Consider the following 22,411-nt stretch of genomic DNA (forward strand, 5'->3'; position numbering starts at 1 on the left):
GGCAGTCAGGGGACAGGGAGAAGGGGGGTTAGATGGGTGGGTGATTCTGAGGGGGGCAGTCAGGGGGCAGAAAGTGGGAGGGGGCGGCTAGGGGGCGGGGGCCAGGCTGTTTGGGGAGGCACTGCCTTCCCTACCCAGCCCTCAATACAGTTTAGGAACCCCAATGTGGCCCTCAGGACAAAAAGTTTGCCCACCCCTGCCCTAAACAGCAGAAATAGTAACCTGGATACATTTCTTTCAACCTCTTGGCTCTGTTCAGAAAACAATTACTTTGAAAGCCATCATCTGGGTGTTTTACACTTTACTAGGTCAGATATAAGGCTGTACACGGAAGATGAGAACAGGAAAATAACATTTTGCCCCAAGGTCCTGTTTCCCATCTAGGGGTGGAAATATTTCTCCCTTTACACACTTATGAAAGAAATAAGCTGTATATAACAGTCGAACACTGTGAAGCAAAACATCAGTTGTTTGGAGGTTGATTATTACACTGGGCTGTTTATCAGGAACATTAGGTGTCACCTCTAAGGCGTTCACCTGTGAGTGACAAATTCTGAGGCTGGGATTGTCAAAAGCACTTGAAGAACCCTAGTCCTAGGGACTGAAGTGTTATAAATGGGGTGGGATGAGGCCCGAGGACTAAGCCCCTCTCACAAGTAACAATTCCACAGAACTGAATCCCACAGTAAAAACGGTGCTGCTGTGATCTTCCAAGGACTCTAGTTCTGCTAGCTCCCTTCATCTAGAAGCAGAAGTGTTCCAGATCAAAAGAGCTGAGCTCAGTGGGAGTTATGCTGGAGTGGAGTGCCGCAGGATCAAACCCTGTGAAAGGAGAGAGAGAGAGATAGACCATGCAAAGGCCAGAGAAGGACAAGAATAAGGATGGGACTGGGATAAGGTTAAAAGGGGAATAGACAGCTTTAGCAAAAGGTGCAATGCAGCCTGTAACCCCATTCATTCAAAAATCACAAGTCAGGCCCCCCCAAATTGTGAGATTGGGTTAAAATTATGACATTGTAAAAATACGAAATGTTGGGTTCTTTTTATTTGCCTTATGGTGTTGGAACATTTAGAGTCCGGGTTCTCAAGGTTTTCTGTGCAACCATAAGCACTAGAAATATACTTTAAAAAAAAAGAAAAGAAAGACAGCTGAGATTGTCAGATAATAAACTGCTCCCAACAGCTGTGGCTCATGATATGATTATGAAAGTTGTCAGCTCTTTGGGGTATGGACATTCTTAGATGTTTGTACAGCACCTCGCAGAATGTGGCCCTGATCCATGCTGGGGCTGTTAGGCACTAAAACAGGGTAGGCAAATTTTTTGGCCCAAGGACCACATTTGGGTAAGGAAATTGTATGGCGGGCCATGAATGCTCAGAAAATTGGGAGTTGGGGTACAGGAGGGTGTGAGGGCTCCAGCTGGGGGGGCGGGCTCTGGGGTGAGGCCAGAAATGAGGAGTTCAGGGTGCAGGAGGGGGCTCTGGGCTGGGGCAGGGGGTTGGGATGTGGGCTCCGGCTGGGGGTGAGGGTTCTGGGGTGGGGCTGGGGATGAGAGGTAGGGGGTGCAGGAGGATGCTCTGGGCTGGGACTGAGACTGAGGGCTTTGAAGGGTGAGAGGGGAATCAGGGTTGGGGTGCAGGAGGGTGTCAGGGCTCCAGGTGGGCTCCAGGCAGTGCTTACCTCAGGCAGCTCCCAGAAGCTACGGCATGTCCCCCTCTCCAGCTCCTATGTGGAGGCGCAGCCAGGCAGCTCAGCGCACTGCCCTGTCCACAGGCGCCGCCCCTGCAGTTCCTGGCCAAGAGGAACTGCGAGGACAGTGCGTGGGGTAGGGGTAGCATGCGGAGCCCCCTGGCTGCCCCTACATGTAGAAGCTAGAGGGGGGACATACCGCTGCTTCCAGGAGTTGCACGGAGCCATGGCACACATGGAGCAGGGCAAGCCCCCAAGCCCACTCCCCGTCGGGAGCTCAAAGGCTGGATTTAAACATCTGAAGGGCCAGATGTGGCCCCGGACCATAGTTTGCCCACCCCTGCACTAACACAATATATTTAATAATCAGAGTAAAGGCAGACAAATGAACATATTAGAAAGAACACTGATCAGCAGACATGTAAGAAGTAGATTCAGGAGAGAATAACAATGCCTGGGAGAGATGAAAGGAGGAAGATCTTTAAAGCCATTGAATTAAAAAGCCATTGAACATTATAGAAGTTAGTTGGAGGGAAAACATGGAGCCTGCCAGAGACTGAGACAACATGAAAGGCAGATCTATGAGGTGAGAGAACAGACTGAGGAGAGAAGACAGAGACGGGAGAGGAAGAACAAGGCAAAACATAGTGAGTTCCTTTTAACAAATGATTTCATAGACCTAGCATATGATAGTCATTTAACAGCCTGCAGACCTTGAAATATTCTGCACAAATTCTCTGTTTGCCGATTAAAAAAAAAAACAGTACCACCACACATTAATTTATTGCTGATTATTTCTAGCAATGGGAAAGCAACAGCAGTTTGCCTGAAGAATGTGGAAATAATTTATCCTTAGTACTGCATATGCTAGCCCCCTTTGCACTAACAAGCACTGAAAGAAACTACAGCCTGGAAAGCCATGTGCCCTACGGTGAATGCTGCTAACGCATATGCATATAAGTGACCTTACACATGTCAGTAGCCCCATTTAATTCACTTTTAGGTGCAGTGGGATCATTTACATGCATAAAGTGACTTGTGCATAAGTGTTTGCAGGACTGGCTTTCGTTACCATGAGTCCTGCTATGACAGGCCCAGGGGGAACCATAAAAACCTCTAAAAATGACCTAAAATAGATTTTCTGTACTGAAAATGTCAAGGCATTAAAGTTGGATACCTCGGGTCCAGGGACACTAATTCTGATATTCCTTGTGGGAGTGGAGGGAGGGATTCCAGTCCCTGCCCTACCCATCCCCCCAGCAAGGACCTACTTCCAGTTCCCGTTCATAGCCCCCTCCCCTGCCACAGGGACCCCAGGTCTCCCTCTGCCAGGAAGACTCCCCTCTCTCTTACCCACGCAACCCATGAGCTGGAGTCACCAAGCGTGCATTTCTTGGCAGACTCCTCTGTGCTCCACCAGAGAGGAACAGACTCACACACCCCTGCACCCTCCCATCCCTCTGTCCGGATGCATGGGAGGCCTGGCCAAATTTGAGTGACATTGTGACCCTGTGCGGCAGGTCACAATGCCACGCACTGAAATCTGGCTTGGCTACCCCTCCATTTGGGCAGGAGCGGCTGAGTGAAATTTCAGTGGCATTGCAACCACTCAGCCAGAGTGACGCTCCAGCAGCAACTGTACTGATTTAATGCGGGACCAGTGCTTAAAAATGGTTGGGCCACGGGCCCCAACCCCAGCTCTACAGCCTAGGGAACTTCGAGCAAGTGCAAAACCCTTTTTGGGGGCGGGGAGAGATCATTCACCATCCCTAGCCCTCCCTAACTGGCACCTTAGTGATGCCATTGCTCAGGTTCTTCCAAGTCTAAAAGGAGAGCTGAGTTCCGTCAAAAAGCTGTGACTCCTCCTTTCTCATGGTAGAAACCTCCCATTCCTGATCCCTGAGGGCTGGCAGACCTCAGACTTCAAAACTGAGACACTTTTTGATGTCGATAATCTTGCCTGACCTGAATCTTGTCCCTCCCAGCTCTAAGGCAGGCGTAATTTTAGGGGAAGAGGAAGAGGAGAGAAATCCAAATTTAGAGGGTAAAATAAATTTGTGGCAGATTGTTGTTTTTTTTAACGGCAGCTCAGGTGATTGGACTGTTAGAGTAAGTCTCAGGGAGATGGGCTAGTGGGCAGCATGCAGGTAAGACAGTCAACAGCTCATGGTAAATCACAGGCTCTGTAATTTACCACACAGCTATCAACTCCCATGACAGGAGCTTCTCCCATTGGCATAAGTACTCCACCTCCCTGAGATGTGGTCACTAGGTCAACGGGGGAAGCCCTCCCATTGACATAATGCTGTCTACACTGGGCATTAATTCGCTATAATTGCATCACTCTGGCTTTTCCACACCCCTGAGTGATGTAGTTATACCAGCATAAGTTGGTAGGGTAGACCAAGCCTAAGTCTTGGCCAAAAGATAACTGTTAGCATAATTATAGTAATGTTTGAAATATTTATGTCTGACATTCATAGAAAAACTGCTTCTTTTTAAAAACCATTTTCTGTTTTGTGCACAAGGCAAGGTAACACAGAAATGCAAAATAAAGCCATACCATATGTTGTTTTTATTTTCTCCTTAGATGTGTTATTTCTGCATCTTTATTGAAGAAATGTATGCCAAAGCTTGATCTTGTAATAGTAAGGTTTTAAAATCTGAGGATAGATGGCATTTTTTTCTTTTAATTTTTAAAAACTCCACTGCAATTTTCCCTTTTTAATTGAATTGTCTGCAGTCCAGACATTTCAGCATAATGCCGCTGCAATAAAATGTGTATGACTGACTAGGGAAGTCTCTATATAAACCTAAGTGATACTGGCCAGTCTATCATCATTGTCCTGTGCCGACAAAAAGTAAACAAACAGCGTCACTAGTGGAAAATAAATGGGATTTTTAAAGTCTCCTCCGTTTCAGTAAGTGAGGGTGCTTGTAGCAGGAAGGGTAAGGTGGTTAAGATACTGGCTTGGGATGCAGTTCCCGGATCTGTCTGTGACACTTAGGGTCAGATTCTCAGCTGGTATCAATCAGCATAGCTCCATTGACTTACACCATCTCAGAGTCTGGCCCTGATTAGTCTCTCTGTGCCTCAGCTCCCCTTCCGTAACACAGGGCGAATAATGTTTCCTTTGTCTGTCTTATCACTGGAATTGTGGACTCTTGGGGGCAGGAACTTGTCTCGCATTCTGCCTTCCCTGCAGAGCTAACTCCAGTTACTGGCACCCGAGTCAGCCGAGCTCCAGTGAGAGCGGCCACACTGTGAAATAACCCTTGAGAGGCTGTCCCTGCAAGCACTGCTCTCGCTCATTGGGGGCACTAAGACTTTAGTGGGTGCATCCCATGGTAATTGAGCCCCTCGATGAATACTCTCCCAGTGAACTGTAGGAAAACTTGCCTGGGCTTTCTGGGCACATGGGGGGGGCGGAATTGTGGGCTACCAGCACTAACCTGTGTCCACACTATAGAGTGGTCATGGTAGCGGCTGACAAGTCGGGCTCACTCGAGCTTCAGACGTACCCCCTCTGAGGCTGGTGAACTCAAGTTAAAAGCAGCGCAGCACTCAAGTGAAGTGTATTTATGAGTGGATGGGACTCTAATAACACTTGTGTTAACTTTGCAGTGAAGACAAACACTAAGTGTTCGCACAGCACCTACCACAATGGGACCATGCCTCTGTTAAAGCTTCTGGGTGTGACTGTATTTCAAATAATTACTAATAACAAACTCTGGGAACTAACTTGGAATTGCATCAGTTTACACCAGCGAGGGATCTGGCTCACACTATTTAACTTCAACGTTGCCCTTCATATCTTTTACTTTGAAGAAAACACCTTATCTTAGCTGAGTATATAGACATGCACTGCTTGCATTCACGTACCATTTAAAGGTCTCTATTTTCACTTCAGAAATGTCTTTTTTTTTCTGTTTGATTCGCTTTTTATTATTCATCTGTGACTAGCAGATTAGGAGAGTAAATAGATGCACTGACAATCATCTCTGAACATAGTGCTACGTCGAGTCTTTACATGTGTATATACGCATTGTGATAATCGTGCTTTAGGGTTATTTTGGGTCATATTTTGCCTGGCCCTTCCCGGATGCACCGTGGATCCTTCTGCCCCCTACCTTTACCTTTCACTGAGCAGCCCATGTAAGATCCAGATAGAAGGGCACTCCTTGTGATCAGTGCTTAAGGGATCTTTCTGATCCCTTGGGTCAGACCATGACTCTACATTCTTCTGCGACAGTCCTTGGGACCATCAAGCAGGAAGAAAGAGGTTGCACCCCTTACAGGGTTGTAGTAGCAGGTGCAATCCCCCTACACATCAGAGAGATCTAGCAAACATTTTGCTTCCTGGCAGCCCAAGCCTTCCTGGTGATCTGCCCCCAAAACTGGGCTGGTCCAACAGGGCACAAATGAGCTCTTTTGGAATAGCTTATTATTGGAGCTGACTCTGTAATTTTTGCACATTCAGATGGTCACTGAAGCCCATGGAAGATTTACAGAGGGCAAGGAATTCAGGAGGCATCCTGCTGTTTTGACAGGAGTGTAGGTGAACACTGCTCTGAATGCTAAGTGAAGTGTGTCGAATATGCAAATTTAACTGGACCCTCCCCCAGAGACTTTACAATACCAAGGTGCAGCCTGTATGACTCAGAACTAAAACAGAATGGTGTGTGATCATTGTGAACTCCATCCTGCTAGTTGGGGGAGTGATAGCTCGGTGGTTTGAGCATTGGCCTGATAACCCGTGAGTTTAATCCTTGAGGGGGCCATTAAGGGATTAGGGGCAAAAATTGGGGATCGGTCCTGCTTTGAGCAGGGGGTTGGACTAGATGACCTCCTGAGGTCCCTTCCAACCCCGATATTCTCTGATTTAAGTGCTGGGTCAGGGTTAGAGTTCTTAGCACTTTGCAACATCAGGTGCTATTGCTGGAGTACTTCATGGCAAAGGTGGGTTAACTAAATTCTGTGTTTGTGTTATGATGCTTTTCCAAAACTCTAGGCACTTCCCCCAATCTACAATATCCAGTTAGAAAGTCTGAACACTTTTCAATACTATGGGCCACTTTTACCCACCACACTTGGTTGCTTTGCACTGCTCCATCAGTACAACACCGCCGTAATCCCAGCCCAACCGGCCGCTTAATCCTGGTCTACAGCTGAGTTCTGTCTATGGAGTAGCACAAAGGAGCCAGAGCATGCTTACGAATCGAGCCTAACATTCTGAGTTATCAGTTTACCAATTCCTAATTTCCAGTGAAAAGACTCTCTCACAAACAATAGAAACACACCACCCAATTGTATCAAAATATTATAACTACGCGGTTCCTAGGTGGGAATAACAAATTATTAAATACTAAGAAAGTGTCGAGAAAACCCTTCTCTACATAATTCTGTATTGTATCTGCATTGAGAGAGATGAGAGCATTTAGAGTATAGGATTGGTGCCTGTCCCTGGCCTGCCAATGACACCCCCCTGTCATCTTGAATGGTTTACTTAGGGCCTCATTCTGCAACCCTTACTTGTGCTGGCCCTGACTGTGACATCACAACAGTCTGACACTTGGATAAAACCCTTCACTGCACTGAAGTTACTTCTGATTTACATCAGTGTAAATGAAAGGAGAATCAGATCTACGGAGCAGCACTCACGCAGAGTCAATGGAACTATTCTCACAAGTACTGCTTAATGAGAGTAAAATTTGCACCCTTGGGTCATGAATCGCTCTTCTCCAGTTTCCTCAAACAGTAACACAGCGGTGTTCAGAGGATTAATTAAGGCTCTCATGGTGAAAACAAGAAGCTCTGAGTATTACTATTATTATTGCCTCTCACATGGTCACTTAAATGTTCGAGATTAAACTTTAATGGACAAAAAGCTACAAAAAATGAAAAGCTCAGCATTTTCAGGAAACCTCTCATCAAAGGGCATGAAATGGTGAAAGCACCTGACTCTTTACCAGGTGACACAGGAAAGAGAGAAGATTTTTTTCAAAAGCAGCATTTCCCTAAGACTTTGACTTTAATGGGGCCCACACAGTTCTTTTTGTCGAAGGCCATAATCCAAAGCCCAGTGAATTGCATAGAAAGTCCCACTGACTTCACTGGGCTTTTGATCAGGCCTGCTGACTTTTGTTAATTGGTCTTTTGAACAAACACCGCTCCACAGGGTTGACAACTTTCTACTCTCACAAAACCGAACACCCTTGCCCCGCCGCTCCTCTGAGGTGCTGCCCCTCACTCACCCCATTCCCCCCCATCCTTCTGTTGCTCACTGTCCCCATCCTCACTCACATGCTCATTTTCACCAGGCTGGCTCAGGGGTTTGGGGTGCGGGAGGAGGTACAGGTGCTGAGCTGGGGCACTGAGTTGTGACACGGGAGCGTCAGGGGTGCAGGCTCCAGGCGGCACTTATCTCAGGCAGCTCCCAGAAGCAGTGGCATGTCTCCACTCCGGCTACTATGTGGAGGCATGGCCAGGCAGCTCTGCGTGCGCTGCCCCTACAGGTCCCATTGGCCACGGTTCCCAGCCTATGGGAGCTGTGGAACTGGTGCTTGGGGCAGGGGCAACGCGCAGAGCCCCCTGGCTGCCCCTATGCCTACGAGTCACAGGGGGCATGCCATTGCTTCCGGGAGCTGTGCGGAGCCACGGGCAGCCTGCCTTAGCCCCACTGCACTGCTGACTAGACTTTTAACAGCCGGAGCTGCCAGGGTCCCTTTTAGACCAGGCATTCAGGTCAAAAACCAGACTCCTGGCAACCTTACCACTCCATAATTAAAAACATGATAAATATTTTATGGATTTCACTATAGGCAAGGCTGGTAGGATCACCTATTATTAAGGTTGTCTGACATTTCCCATTATAAATCTGTTTTCTGCTGCTTAGAGCTTTGCCAAAACCTTATTATCTGTGTAGGCTTTCCATGCCAGGTCTCTGCCTCAGGCTGAATTTTGTTATATTATTATTTGCAGGGTGGGGGGGATCTGATCTGCAGAAGTGCTGAGTACTCACAGCTGCAGCTGAAGTCAATAGGATCTGTGCCTTGAATACATACATTCATAATGCTAAGTGCTCTGATGAATCAGGTCTTGGTGTCTCAAATTGGGAAGCCAAAATTAGTGGACACTTCTGACCTCAATTTCTCTGTGCCTCAGTTGGCCATCTATAAAATGGAGATAATACCACTCCCTCATCTCATGGGGCAAGGGGTGGGGTTGTGAAGCACATGGATACAGTATTTATGAGCTCCATAAAGAAGACCATTAGCAAATTAATAATTCTGTCTTCACGGCAGGGTTTGAACAGTGTGAAGTAAATAAGTTCTGGGCCACACATAGAACAACAAGGCTAAAAAAAATATTGAATAGCTGTTCATCCATTCTGTGCACTGAATGAGGCAGGGTCCTGTGAAAAAAATAGTATGTGGTCATGTAATTAAGGCTGTATCATAATGCATATGCACAAGGGGGCCTAATTAAGGTTATACAGGCAACCTTCATTCTGACATGTCCTCGCTTGTAAGTGCTTGACTTTACAATCCTAATATGTTCTTTGAACATCGTTTTTTGTGTGTTAAGCAAATCATACCATTCTTTCCATTCTCTTGTAGTGACAAAGGGTTGCTTCCTTTTTCTTTAAATTAGAGGAGACATCTTTATTCTGCAGAAGATTATGGAGTGCAATGGAGGTTTTAAAATAGTTGAAAAATATTTTAGTTGCCTTCTGCCCTGAGTATTTTAATCTGTGTTTTTATCAGAACCCCGAGCACACAAATGCTTTTCTCTTGGAAAAATGTTGGCTTTTGTTAAAACATGGGCCAGATCCTCAGTCTGTGACTTTTAGCTCTTACCGATTTTATTTTCCATTGACTTCAATGGAGCATTGCCCATTTATGCAAGCTTTTTAAGCATGTCATCCTACCTGTATTGAGATGGGATTGCTATTAAAATTCTTGTGGCCAAAAAAAAAAAAATAGCAAGACAAAATCCTAACCCAATTTTCAAAAAGTTAGAATATCATTTACCAGAAGAACTTAACAAACTTCCTACTTCTAAATTTAGCCTTTCATTTTCAACAAGGGGCAATGCAAATTCTCAGCAGGATATTCAGACAGTGGTATGTCCAGATGGATTCTCAGTGTGAGGGGAATCTGAAATACACTAACTGGCATAATAAAAATAGGCTAAAGTGGAGTTTTCAGACTTGCAAAGCTGTTGCCTTTGGGCTGTGAGTGTATTTATTTCACAGGAAGCCCTTATCTTGAGTTAATGGGAAAATGTAGATCTTTTGCCTGGCTTTGTATGTGGTAGGTCATAGATATGATAACATTATAAAGGAAATGGATCCATGTGTCACTGTCGCTGACAGCACTGTGCTGAACTCTTTGGCAAACACGCCACTTTAGAGTCACAAACAATCCTTTATATCAAGCCAGCCAATGCTTTAAGTGGCTCAGATCTTGACAACGTTGCAGAAACCTCCAAGAGTAAAGCCAACTTGTCCATAATTCGCAAGCACCTTAAAGAAAACATATAAATGCAGTAATTCCTGTGGAGGGGAGAAAGGAAATATTTCTAACAGACTGGTTACATTTAAAGGAAACAAAATTGGTAACAGCTTGAATACTAATAGACTCATAGACTCATAGAATATCAGGGTTGGAAGGGACCTCAGGAGATCATCTAGTCCAACCCCCTGCTCAAAGCAGGACCAATCCCCAATTTTTGCTGCAGACCTCAGTGGCCCCCTCAAGGATAATAAATATACTATAATGCCCAGAAGCCTAAAGCTGATTTAAGCCAAAAGCAAAATGTATTGGATGATACCAGTATCCAGAATCCAGTAATCTACTTGATAGCTAGAACAGAATGATTGTCTGGTTTTGATTAGAAAGCCCATTGATTCTGAATATTAGAGTGTGGGAGAAGAAGAGATGAAAAATAATGTAAGCAGCAATCACTATACGAACCAGTGACACATCTTCTTACTGAGGGCTAAACTGTATGGCTTTGCCCAGTGCTGCTCCACAAAGAGACTCAGAGAGTCACAATCTAAGGCCTGATCTATACTACAGAGTTAGGCTGGTGCAAGGCAGCTTACATTCCCCTAACTATGGCAGTGCCTACACTTAAATTTCATTCCCAGCTTCGTAACTGCCCAGCTACGCCGACTTAATAACTCCACCTCCACAAGAGACGTAGAGCCAAGGTTGATGGAGTTAGCTTGACGCAGCGTTAGTGCAGACACTGCGTTGCTTCTGTCGACTGTTACTGGCTTTCAGGAACCTCCCCACAATGCCCCACACTGACAGTGCAATTGATAGACACTCTCCTGGTGAGGACGCACACCGCCAGGGCAAGGAGCAAAGTGTAGACACACACAGGTGACGTAATTACTGGGGCGGCTGTATGCCGACGTAAATTAGGTCGATAATTTTGTAGTGCAAACCTGGCCTAAGAGGACACCTACACTAGAAACACTGTAGCTGTACCCCTACCGTGTAGGTGTTTTGTGCAGCGCCGGAAGACCCCTTCCATCACTCTGAGTAAATCCACCTCTCTGAGAGTCAGTAGCTAGGTCAACAGAACAATTCTTCATTGACATAGCAGTGTCCACACAGGGGCTTAGGTCAGCTTAATTACATTGTACAAGGAGTGATATTTTTCACAGCCCTGAGCAATGTAGTTTAGCCGATCTAACTTTGTAGTGTAGACCAGCCCTAAGTCCTTGCAGCAGACCTTTGCATAGTGCACATCCATACCTGTTGTGGTACATCACACTTCCCCCTACTCTCTCCCTAGCCTGCTCCCCTCCAACCTGTGGTGGGGGGTGGGGTAGCGGGGAGTTAGTAGCCACTGCAGGGGAGTAACAGAAGTCCGTATGTCCTGAACCAGCCTGCAAGATGGGCCATGATCCGGCCCTAGGCTAATCAGGATTGTGTTACCTTCACCTCCTCCTGTTCCACAGCCTGGGAAGGAGAATTGCTCCCACCCATCCCCATAATGTTACTCAATCTCAGGGCTAGGGAAAAGATTTGCCCCTAAAAATAAAAATGTGGATGTCGCCTAGTGTTAATCTCCTATAATTAATTAAGGCAGTAATATTGCCTAGTGGCTAGAGTACTGGTCTGGGATTCAAGAGTCCTTTGTTCTATTCCTGGCTCTGCCCACTGACCTGCTGAGTGACCTTGGGCAAATCACTTCACTGCTCGGTGCCTCAGTTTCCCCATCTGTAAAATGGAGATAATGATGCTGACCTCATCTGTAAAGCCCTTTCGGTATGTCTAGCCTGCATTTTAAAACCCGCATCAGTGAGTCTCAGAACCGGGGTCTACGGACAGGCTCATTGGGCTCATGTTACCATACTAACAGCCATGTAGACGTTCAAACCTGGGGAGGGTGGTGAATTTCACATCTACACAGCTGTTTTTAGCACCATAGTGTGAGCCCCAGTTTGTAGACCCGGGCTGTGAGACTCACCACTGTGGATTTTTAAAAGCTATGTAGACATGTTCTTTGAGACCTACTGATGAAAAGCACAGGAAAAGAGCTAGGTATTATTACTATCATTATCACATATAGTGGTCACACACGTACTCCTACCATTTTTCTTAGATAATACCCCAATTCAGCAAAGCACTTGCCAATAGCAAGTATAGGAAACATTGCATATATGCAGGTTATCAGAACTAGTTATTTAAGGTCAAATTAGCAAGTATTCAAGTGTGACCACTGTATGGTACTAAAGCTGATCTTAAAAGCCACTTAAAATAAGAAACCATCCCTTTGTTTTTGTTTCTGGGGCCTGCATGAGGTTGTTAATCAAATTTATGAGTTTTTGTGAAACAATTTCCTCTGTTCATTAGAGGTTACTATGAAAATGTTATCTGGAAGCTCAACTGCCAATTTGAAACTAATCTAGCTTTTAATCAACAGCACTAAAAGCTATTATTTCACTAGTGGGTAGCTCATGAAGGCAAATCACTCCCATGAAAAACACTTTTAATTTTCCCTTGACTTATACCTTCCAGGCTGAGATGGGAAAATAAATTTCACATTAAAATTTCTTCTTCCAGATGCAGCATTAAGACATCGAGGTTTTTTCTAAGTAATAATATCATGCACTTAGAGGCTTGATCTTGCATGCTTGTTCTATTTACTGAGGTACTTACATGGCCCTCATCACCAGAGTATCTGACCCCACCTCCCCCCTTCACAATCATTAACGGAGTTTATCTAGAGATGGTTGACATTTTTCTGGCAGAACTACTGTGAAATGATCTGATGGAATCAAAATATTCAATAGGAACTTGTTGATGCTGTTGAAACTTTTGACAGAAATCAGACAGGCAGATTGGCCAGACTACCTACCTGCCAGTTCATCCACCCATCGACCCCCCCAAGCTCCTCAGGACTGGAGCTGGGGTTGCCTAGGTTTCCAGGTTCCTAGCATCTTGGTAGCTCACCCTCTAGAGGGCTGCATGGGAACCCATGGACCTGCGACCAGATATATATATTTTTAATCCATTCTGGTTCTTCTGAAATGATTTTTTTTTTTGAAATGCTATGGAAAATTTCACATCTCCAGCTTTTCTTTCTGATTCAGAATGAGAAAAAAAATCAGAAATGCAAAATTTTCCTTGGGACAGAAATCCTGGGTCCTGCCAAGCTCTAATTTCATCTTCACAGCTGTTATCCCTTCTTTAAAGAAAGGGGACTCAGGCACAGAGAGATGGAGCAATTTGCCCAGCATCACACAAGATGTACGGGAGGGCCAGGGCCTTCTACGCAAGCCTTTTCTCCCCGGATCCAAACGATCCTAATGCTTGCAGAGTGCTCTGGGACGAACTCCCTACGGTCAGCGCGGGCGACCGAGACCGGTAGAGCTGCCTTTCACTCTGGCCGAGTTCTCGGAAGCCCTCCGCCGCATGCCCACCAATAAATCACACAAGTAGTCTCTACTAAAGCCATGCATAGCACTAATGTCTCTTGAGCCCTGAGTTCAGTGCCCCCTCCAGGAGACCATCCTGCTTTGAGCACCCGATGTTTCCAGTAATGTCAATGGGAGTTTGGATGTGCAAGGAATGTGGTATTGGTCCCAAGGATCTCAAAGCACTTCATAGACAGAAATTAACTGAACTTTACAACACTGTTGTGGGGCACAGAGCCAACCTGCAACCTTGTGGCTGGGGGCCTACGTTTATGTCATGGAGGTCATGGAAGTCAGGGAATCCGTGACTTCCGGAGACCTCCCTGACATTCTCTGCTTCAGCCCCAGGGGCTGCAGGACTCTGGAGCTGACAGCCAGTGGGGCCTGGGCAGGGTTCCAGCGACAGGCGACAGCAGTGACAAGTGATGGGGGCCCCCTGCAAAGTTCCTGGGACAGGTGACAGACTCCTGAGGGGGCCCTCCTCAGGGTTCCAGCGACTGGCAACAGCCTCGCATGGGGGGAGCGGGACACGCTGGGTGAGCGGCTGGGGGCGTGCCATTTTCTCTTTGGGAAATATGGTCACCCTGCAGCTCCCAGCCACCGTGGGCAAAGGGAAAACCCCACAGCTCCCAGCTACCATGGTGGTAGGGGAAACCATGGAGCCGCAGCAGCAAAAGACATAGACAGGTCACAGCTTCCGTGAATTTTTGTTTATTGCCTGTGACCTGTCCATGACTTTTACTAAAAATAACCATCACAAAATCTTAGCCTTAGCAATAAGTGACCCCTTTAGGCCAATAAAGTCAGTGAAAAGGGGCTGTGGTGAAAACTGAGATTGAAGCCCTTGTGTCCTTATTTACACTTGTGCAAACTATGTACAGAGGGCTCGATTGATTGTTGCCATAAATCAGGTGTGAAGCCCCCATGTGGCACAGTAGTGGTGCTCGGGGCCTTTCCACCAGGGCCAGAGTTTGCAGAGCTGCAACTGCCCCCAGTGGACATGTCAGGAGTGTCCCATGGCAGCCCAGGGGCAGCAGGGGGTGTGGCCAGGACATCTCTATGCCAATTCAGCGCTGTTGCAAGCCCCACAGTATCTCTGAACCCTGTTTATTCCATCCACCCCCATGCTGGCCAATCCCACAGAGTGGGTTTTAAATGCTACTGAATCCAAATGGTAATATTTCACACTCACTTTGAACAGTGACCACACAAGGTACGAGTCAGTGCAGAATCAGACCCTCCCTACTCCTAGCTGACAGCCAGACTTCACTAGCATGAACAAGGTGAGCAGGGCTTGGTTCACAACGTTATGATTTAAAGCACTGGGGGCGGAGTTTCCTCTTTTACTTTGGTGGAAGTGCATTTACTCCCGTGGAGTTACATCTGATGTACAGCAGTGTAAGCCCAGAGGAGAATAGAGCCCTTGATGGTTTGCTCTTTGCTTCATTGATGGCCTCAATGAAACAGTTTAGCAGGCACATCTCAGCAAATGTCACTAGCTCCCAGGAACAGAACTCCTGTACAATTGCCCAAGTAGCTCAAACGCAGGGGCTGGATTGCAAAAGCAAACAGCTGTTCAATAACATTAAATATTAAACACCAGAGATAGGGTAATTTTTTAAAGTGGCTTAATTCGTCACTGGAATCAGGGCTGCTTCGAACAACATGGGGCCCACTGCACAGTCCCTTGTTCGAGGCTTATGACTGCAATGCTCCAGAGTCCTCCTTCACCTTCCCCAGACTCCTACATCACACACACTGAGGGAAGGGAGGGGGGCCAGGCATGACTTGAAGTGGGGAGGGAATAAATAATGTGTGCTGTGCTTGCTCAGTTAAGGGAATAGTGGCCAGAAGTTTCCTGTTAAACAGGAGGAGCTGGGAAACTTGCAAAATATCCCAGCCGGAGCTGTCATGAAGGAGATGTCCCTAGTTGTTATCTCAGCCAGCTTTTACTCAATAATAACACCAGGCAATGGAGCATGAGCAGTAAATCACACTGCGGTCCCCCATGCAGCTGCTTGGCAGCATTGTTTAAACTCACCCTAGCTGAAGTCAATGGATTTGCACCCGTTGCCCCCTGTGGTTCATTCATCCCATGATGGTTAATTGTCTCCCTTTAGATCCATTACACCGTATTAACTGTCCTCTGACGTTCGTGGGGTTTCAAGCCAAATTTTTCTTTCAAACCTGATTATTTGAAAATATATCTTTATACATTTTAGATTGTTTACATTGATTTGGCTTCCTGTCTTCTGCCTTTGCTGCACTCTGGCTTGTTTTTCTGGTGCCCATTTTTCCTCTTTGCTGTTCTCTGGCAGAGTTGGGGCGGGAGGGGAGGCTGTTTTTCCTTTAACGAAAGAGAGAACCAAAGTAGATCTTTGGAACCAGCTGAGAGAGAGAGGGAGACAGAGAAGCAGACAGGGAGCAGACGACCCACCAGACTGATCTGGCTCTGCATTCCAGCCCCTTCTTGGAATTTCTCCCCCTGAAAAGCACAACGAGGCAGCACCCAGAGCATCCTCGCAGGGGTGTGGCTCCCTTCCTCCCTCCTCCAATCAGAACTTTTTAGGAGCCTCCCAAGAAGATTGATGCTGGGTTGCTAGGAGATAGCAGCGTCTGCCGTTCTTGCCCGGGCTGCCAGTGCAGGTGGAAAGCTGCGGGGAGAGCAGCTCATCGCATTGCTCCGTGCGCGGCTCGTGCGGTCCCCCAGCAGCCCGGGAGCGCAGGATGCTCCTGCTTCCGAGTTAGCCCTGGAGAAATAATCCTACATCCCCCCCCCTCCCCGCCCCGCCCTGCAGGCAGCTGGTGCTGGCTGGGAATGGGAAGCCTGCAAAATCTGCCCCCCTCGCCTCCCTCCTCTTGACAGCCCCAGCCAGGCTGGTAATTTAAGGCTCTGCACCAAGCTCCCCCCAGCTGAAAGGAGGGGAAAGAAGGAGCCGAAGAAAGATGCGGCTCCGCAGCAGGGAGCCCCCGGTAGGAGCCTGGCCGAGGCGAGCCCCCGTGGGGCCGGTGCACGGGAAGAAGCGGGCTCAGGAGGAGGGAGGAGCAGGGAAGCGGGGGGTTAATTGGTGAGCGCAGATTCCGCCCCCCCCCCCCCCACACACACACCCCAGACACACACCGCCAGCCTCCCCCCGGCGCACGGGAGGCCTGGATGCGCTGCCAGCGGGACTCGGTCCAGAGCGGGGGGGACGGGGGAGACGCTCCTCTCCTCGCACAAGTTTGGACCTTCCGGGGCGGCGGGGGGCGAACTCTCTCGTGGATCTTAAAGGGCGAATGAGAGGCAGCGCGGAGCCCGGCAGCGAGCGGGAGCCCAGGAGCCGCCGCGCCGGCCGGCCGGGAGGTCCCTTCCCGCACGGTAAGGCGAGCGACCGCGGCCCCGCGGCTGCTGCCCAGGCGCGGCTTGCGGCGCCATCCCGGGGGGGAGTTATTGGGTGGGGGGGGGCAGGTGTATTTGCCTAGAGCTGCAGGGATTGGCGGTGGGGGGGGGGGAAGGGGGCAGGTGATCGAGGGTTGCCCTGGGCCCCTCCGCTGCACAGGGCAAGTGGGGCGCGAGCCCCCAGCCCCCGGGGCTTTCCCTGGTTTGCAAAACCCATCGCCGGTCGCGACGGCTCCGCGCCGTGACTCGGTGGTACCCGGCGGCGGTCAGTGACACGGGCTCCCCGGCCGGCTCACCTAAGGCACAGCGGCTGCAGCCAGATGTTCCCCAGAGGTTCGCTGCGGGCGGGGGGGGGGGGACTGAACTTACTGTCCGTTTGGTTCCCAAGCGCGGGTGGCCACTGGCAAGCGAGCCTGCAAGCTCCTAGCCGGCCCCTAGTTCACCGCATGGTCTTGTCTGGAGGAGGGAGCAGGCTGGGAGGGAGAGACTTGGGGAACACAGCGCATTGACGGGGCTTCACGGCTCCTTAGAGATTTCTGCAGGGATTTGGCTGTTCCCAGGATCCTAATCTTGGAGTTCTGTAAAAGATACAGAATAACTATATGTTCATCTATCCAGCCGTGTGTACATAGATGTGCATATCTGTGTGAGTAAATGTATTTTATCTCTATATTTGTGTGTGTGCCTATGTGTATATGTCTATATATTGGGTGCATCCGTGTGTCCATTGCTATATGTGTGTCTATACACGTGTGTGTTTGTGTCCATATGTGTGCCTATCTGTGTCTATATGTATATATCTATCCACGTGTGTGTAACTATCTTTGTGTTGTATCTGTGCATACAAATGTATATTTTAACAACTCTCTGAAGGTGGGTGTTTTTTATGCATATACGTGTACATAAATATGTATGAGTGCAGAAGCAAGAAATAATATACATATTTATGTGTCTGTACGGGTTTTCCAAGTTATCCTAAAGCTTCAGTTATTAAAAATCCCCAAATTTCAGTAATCTTAGCATTTTGATTCAAACCAAGCAAAACACAAAAATAGAGTATTCGGACTAACAATGCTTTGGTCTGAGTTAAGGATAAAGCTGCTAGTTTTAACTTTTCTCAGCTTTTTCACAGTTTATGTCACTTGCGGAAGATGATGTAAAACATATTCTAAAAGGTTGATTCGTTTTAAAAAATCTTCCTTGGAAGGTTGTGAAACCAAATCACTTAAGACGCAGACTAGCAAATATTTAAGCTTGTGTAAATGCATGTCTCAGGTTGGTTAAATCTGCATGAAAACAATTTGAAAGGTGTATTTTTCACCTGATTAAATACTTATTTTAGAACAATGACAATACATTTCTGGATACATTTCCCTTACAATGCTTCCAAGCTGTTAAGAGTTAGTCTACTAACTACATATTTTTATACATGCAATGATTAGAAAACATAATTTACTCTAAAGAGGGTTGCAATTGCAAAAATACCAGTTAAGGCATTTTTTCCAAATTGAGGACAATTTTATATAGTGCCTTTTGTCCTCAACGATAGATTAATGATCAATGTGAATCCTTCTTAATTAATTGATTAATGAGCAGAATAATAGGAATGGTTATGGTCTACTGTGAAATAACACATTCTTCCCCCACCTCTTCCAAAATATACCAATCAGTATTGTCCACCAAACCTCGTTGTTTCTATGATTACTCATTTTAGAGGTAAAAGAATGAAAATCAACATTAAGTAAAAAATGCCCACCATTTTCCCCCTGCTGTGTAACTTAAAAATAAGCCAAATCACTATTTTTATCAAGTACATTAGACTATAAATCTTGCTCCTGCACTGAGACACTGGTTTTGTTGCTGTTTGGTTTTTTTTGAGTTGTTTTTATTGATGGCCTAGTTATATACTCCTCTGCAAATGATGATTTTTAATGTAAATGTTGCCACCCTTGGTACATGTAGCAGAATGCTATCATTCAAAGAGTGAATCCTTGGCATGGTACGGCGATCAAGTTCCCCTCTGGATCTTGTTTGCATCTTTATGTTTAGATAATATGTGCTAGAGCAAGTTTTGAAAGTAAGCTCGAATCCCAAAGCAAAAGAAACATAGAGATAAGAATACTCAGCAGTGCAATGATCTGCGCTGTTTAAGTGGAATTTAATTTAGAAATGAGTAAAGTAATGGGGTGGGGGAAAGGAAGATACACTGTTACATCTTGGTATTGAAAGGAAGATGTGTACATATGTTTTGTGCAAACAAGATAGCCCCAGGGGAAAATCCTATAGAATTTAATAGTGTTGTAGCTAATAGGTTCTGTACAAATCACTGTAAAACCCTATGTAGCTTAATTCTAATCTGATTTGCCCTGGTGTAAATCAGGAGTAATTTGTTTGACATCAATGGTCCAGATTCTTAGCTGGTGTAATTGAGTTCAATGGAGCTACACCAATTTACACCAGCTGAGGATCTGGTTTAAGAGTGTGAGTTCAGAATCAAGCCTGTAGACTTTAGTAAAGCAGTAGATCCTGGCTATACATTTGTTGAAGCATCCTATAGGATTCCACTGCAGGAAAGATCATTCTCTATTAAATTCTACAGGATGGTTCAGAAAGGTTATTATTTTTTATTAAATCTCCATTAGAGACCAGAATTTCAATGCTTCAATGCTTTGTCTCTCCTTACATACAGTATAATAATAATTAATCATTTTGTTTACAAAGCACCCACCCACCAAAGCTCTCAAGAAGTTGTACAGCAATGTTATCAATACAGGATAATACAGTATTACTGTTTGTGTGTAAACATATATAATGAGAAGTGCAGAGAGTTGTTCAAACCGTGGTGAAGAAATCCATGTAGTATCGACTGGCTTCTCTTTCTGCGTATTGATGTCAAGTTTACTGATGAAAGAAGAACAGGAGTACTTGTGGAACCTTAGAGACTAACAAATTTATCTGAGCATTTATTTGACGGTTATTTATTTAAGCATTTATTTGATGGTTATCACTAAGTGATCCAGTCCCATTCTTGATCAGAAGCTAGGATCGATTGTTCCTTGCCATATGCAGGGAAATATGGTGGCATATGGTGCTCCTTTTACTTCTTTGCATGGGATGCACATGCCATCTCCCCATGGCCACTACTCCCCTTCCCATGAAGGGGTGGGGAATGGGCAGGGATTTGGTTCCATCCACCCCAACAATGCATCAAGCTGTGTGGAGGGGAAAGTAATCTGCGACTTCTCTATGCTCGTTTCCCCCTTGGAACAAGTTGGGAGCCAAGAGATTGAGTCTCTTCCCTGCTCTGCTCCTGGGATATTGCAGCTATGTGCTACCCCTTCCACAGTGCAGATTGCAGAGTGATGCTCTAGCCCTAAACTGGTGAAAAGGAGTGGGACACAACAACAAGAGGTCCTGTGTAAAACACATCTTTTCATTTAAAATCACCTCTTTATTTGAATAGTAGAACTGCCAGGACAAAAGACAAGATTTTCTCAGACTTTGTAGTATCCAACTCTAGGCTGGGAACAACTTCAGGGCAAGTGTGTGTGAGTTTTTCCATTGCTACAGAGAAAAAAAGCAATTGTCTACAAAAGTGTTTCAGTTTCTACCACCTGGGAGGCAAGGCTATTGCTGCCTCCTCTGATATGCAGAGAATCCAGTGGGCAATGCCAGTGAAACTGTTGCCGTGTATATTTTACTGCAGGGTTTTTCAGTATTTTTTTTTTCAGTATTCCGCGAATATTACAAGGAATATAATACGTAGTTTCAAGTTGTGTGTTAACTCAGTGGTGTCAGATCATCAGGCAATGTAAATCAATGCAGTTCCATTGAAATCAAACAGCACTAAAGTCAATGGAGCTACATGGATTTATACCAGCTGAGGATCTACCCAGTATTCCTTTTATCTTTATATTGGCCCTGTGATGCTAAAATGATATAATTGGAAACACCGTAATGTCATTATGCACAGCTACAATGGAACCAAATGGAAATGTAGGGTAATAGTCTTCACACTATGTAGCTATAGGGCCATGTTGCCAACTGGTGTAAATCAGCAAAACTCCATGGAAATCAATGGAGTTACACAAATTTGTATCAGCTGAGGAACTACCCCATAACTTGTAGCATAAAATGGTATAAAAACTCAATTGTAAAAGAATAACAAAACAGATCATTCTACACTACAGTCTGCTCTTAGATGCAGACACCAGCCTCATTATGATGATCATTATTGTACCATAAAGGTGCACAGCAATGACCAGTAGCAAGTGTGTACACTGAAGAAAGCCCCAATTTCAATTTACAATTGAAAGCCCCAATTCAATAAAGTACTTAAGCATGTGCCTAACTTCAAACACCTAAGTAAGCCCATTGACTTCATTGAGACTGCTCATACGCTTAAAGCTTGGCACATGTTTAAGTACCTTGCTGAATGGGGCCTATGGCTCTATCCCTCACCATTTCAGTCAGTGGGAGCTTTGCCACTTATTTTGATGAGTGTAGGCTCCATGAACAAATGGAGATGGTGGAAAAACAAGACAGGATATGCATTAAGTAGGGAACGTACAACAGAGCTTGAACACTTCATGGATAAAGATTTTTTCCAAGGTTCCTTGTAGGGAACTGAGGGACTCTTGAGCCTTCAAATGGGGAGGTTATTTCAGGTACAAATGGGTGGCATGGGAATAGGCACAAAAGTCAGAAATGGCTGAAGAGCAAAATGGGGTGATGAGTGATAAAGCTTGGGAGGAACATGAAGAGCTTCAGGCAGTGGAGAAATGACATGAGGAGAAGAAGGCCAAACTGGGCCTGGAGTAAGTGTAAGAGCAATGTGAAGATTCAAGGATGACTGAAACGTGGTCAGAGCAGTGGGGAAAGAAAGGTAGCTGCATTTTGGGTTGATGGAAGTGGAGAGAGTTAAGAGTGGAGGAGGAGAAGCTGCAGTAATTAAAACATGAGATTGCAATGGCAAGGAAGGCGTGAATTTTGGAGGTGGCGTAGAGGTAGCTGAATTTGGCAAGGAGAGGGGGAGAGATGACATCAAGGATGACATCTTATTCAGTAAAAAGAAAAGGAGTACTAGTGGCACCTTAGAGACTAACCAATTTATTTGAGCATAAGCTTTCGTGAGCTTATTTCAGGGAGTTGATGTTCACCACTCCGAATTCCTAGTGGCAGTGAGTCACAGAAAGGAGATATCAGATAGCCAGGTGGAGATATGAAAATGGGGAAAAAATTGAAAGTTCATGCGTGCCTACACATTTGTACAGAGAAATCAGAGTAAAGCTGGTATGACTAAACCTGCGTGAGCAAATAGCATCACTCAGGAGGAGTGTGGTGGAAGAAAAGGGGAGGGCCCTGGTGTGCCTGGAATCCCAGGGGAGTCAGCTGAGGTCACTC

At 46.1% G+C, this 22,411-nt stretch overlaps 1 protein-coding gene and 1 long non-coding RNA gene across 4 annotated transcripts in view; one reads left to right on the top strand and one right to left on the bottom strand.

The window, feature by feature from the left end:
* Positions 1-284: 284 nt before the first annotated feature.
* Positions 285-17,458, bottom strand: LOC311528472. The gene is made up of 3 exons (XR_014713607.1): positions 17,378-17,458; positions 15,861-15,976; positions 285-822 (listed from the first exon to the last, which is right to left on the bottom strand). It is a non-coding gene; the product is annotated as an uncharacterized lncRNA (long non-coding RNA).
* The window catches only part of GRM3 (glutamate metabotropic receptor 3), a 156,695-nt gene continuing 150,565 nt past the window's right edge, over positions 16,282-22,411 (top strand). For 2 of the 3 annotated variants that reach the window (XM_084643509.1, XM_084643511.1), the window contains exon 1: positions 16,724-16,987. The gene's annotated coding sequence lies outside the window, so the exon portion shown is untranslated. Of the gene's footprint in view, positions 16,698-16,723; positions 16,988-22,411 lie in introns of those variants that run through there. The other variant, XM_084643510.1, reaches the window with a different exon arrangement.

Source organism: Lepidochelys olivacea, assembly GCF_965140295.1.
Source record: "Lepidochelys olivacea isolate rLepOli2 genome assembly, chromosome: 1".
In the NCBI taxonomy this organism is placed as follows: domain Eukaryota; kingdom Metazoa; phylum Chordata; order Testudines; family Cheloniidae; genus Lepidochelys; species Lepidochelys olivacea.